Source organism: Mandrillus leucophaeus, unplaced genomic scaffold (assembly GCF_000951045.1).
Source record: "Mandrillus leucophaeus isolate KB7577 unplaced genomic scaffold, Mleu.le_1.0 Scaffold209, whole genome shotgun sequence".
NCBI lineage: Eukaryota > Metazoa > Chordata > Mammalia > Primates > Cercopithecidae > Mandrillus > Mandrillus leucophaeus.
In genome coordinates this window covers 1,806,016-1,807,245 of record NW_012102132.1, presented here as the reverse complement: position 1 = coordinate 1,807,245, position 1,230 = coordinate 1,806,016, and the positions used below count along the sequence as shown (strand labels likewise).

At 65.0% G+C, this 1,230-nt stretch overlaps 1 protein-coding gene across 5 annotated transcripts in view; it reads left to right on the top strand.

Annotated features, from left to right (window-relative positions):
- BCOR (BCL6 corepressor) overlaps positions 1–1,230 on the top strand; it is a 143,314-nt gene that overhangs the window by 87,438 nt on the left and 54,646 nt on the right. For 3 of the 5 annotated variants that reach the window (XM_011980167.1, XM_011980168.1, XM_011980166.1), the window contains exon 1: positions 1–131. The exons of the other annotated variants lie outside the window; for them this stretch is intronic. The gene's annotated coding sequence lies outside the window, so the exon portion shown is untranslated. The remainder of the gene's footprint in view (positions 132–1,230) is intronic. 5 annotated transcript variants of the gene reach the window in all.

The following is a 1,230-nucleotide window of genomic DNA, read 5'->3' as shown; positions in this document are numbered from 1 at the left end:
CCACCCCTCATATCTCTCTCCACCCACCCAACCGCCCCCCGCTCCTCCTCGCCGCCTCGAGTCCGCTCGGGGGAAAACTTCAAAGCGCCGGATCGCAGGCTCCCTGCCTACTCCCCGACTGGGGATTTCAGGTCAGTGCCCGGAACACCTTTCCCCCGGGAGGCCGCGGACGGGTGGGCGGGCGCGCTGAGGGCTGCAGTCAGCCCACTCCCCCGGGGCCCCCGCCCGCAGCGTACCCCGCGAAGCTTTTGCCTCGCGCTTCCCTTTGGCTTCCTTGCTCGCTTTCGTTTTTATTTCATAGCTGTAAGTTATTAAAAATGCAGCCAACTTAAGCGGTCCCGCGTGGGCACCAGGGAGGGAGGGGGCGCGGCTGGGGGCCTGGCGCCCCCCGGGGGGCCAGGAGGAGAGCAGGGAGTTCGCGGAGTGGAAGTTTGCAGCCTGTGTGTGTCTGTGCGCGGGAGCGCGGTCGCCGCTGAGCGCCGCGAGTCGGGCGGAGTGGGGGGGGAGGTGGGCTGGAAGCTGGGAAGCTGGGTTCGGCGTTAGCTCGCGAGCAGGAAGGGGAGGGCGGCGGGTTGCCGTCTGCTTTCTTTTTCGACTCGGGAAAGAACTGTAAAAACCCCCAGCCGCCGCCGCCTCGTCTCGCCTCTCCGGGGGCCGGTCGTTCCTCCAAGTGGAACGTCGGCGTGCGCGAGGGTGTGTGGCGAGTGCCTCGGGCTGAGCCGAGCTCGACCTGCCGCCGCTGCCGCGCAACTCGGGAGGGGAGTCCCGTTTTTTCTTGGCTTGCCCCAAAGCGCAAATCACGTGGATTAAAAAAAAAAAAAAAAAAACTAAGAAATCGAGCAGAGCGTGGGGTTCCGACTTGGCCCGGCCGCCAGCCAGGTCAGACGCTTTGTTTTGTAAATGTTCTTTTAAGATTATAATCTGCAACCCCCCTTCCCCGCTCCTCTCCCTCCGCGTTGTTCCGGGTAGGTTTTAAGTTATGAGCCCCCAGGCGTGGGTGTAGAATGTGCTTGTGCGGGGGCGGCGGCGCGGAGGGAGGCCGGGGGCGGGCGAAACCTGGGCCCTCCGCTGGGCGTTGGGCAGTCTGGTGGGTAACCCTGATGGGCGTGTGAAAGTCTGCGGCCGGAGGAAGTTGGTCCCACTCGGAGGGCGTGTGGTACGGAGGCTCCAGGCGAAGAGGAACTTGCGCACCGGGGCACGATGCTCGGCCAAGGCGGGGAGGGCGAGGCG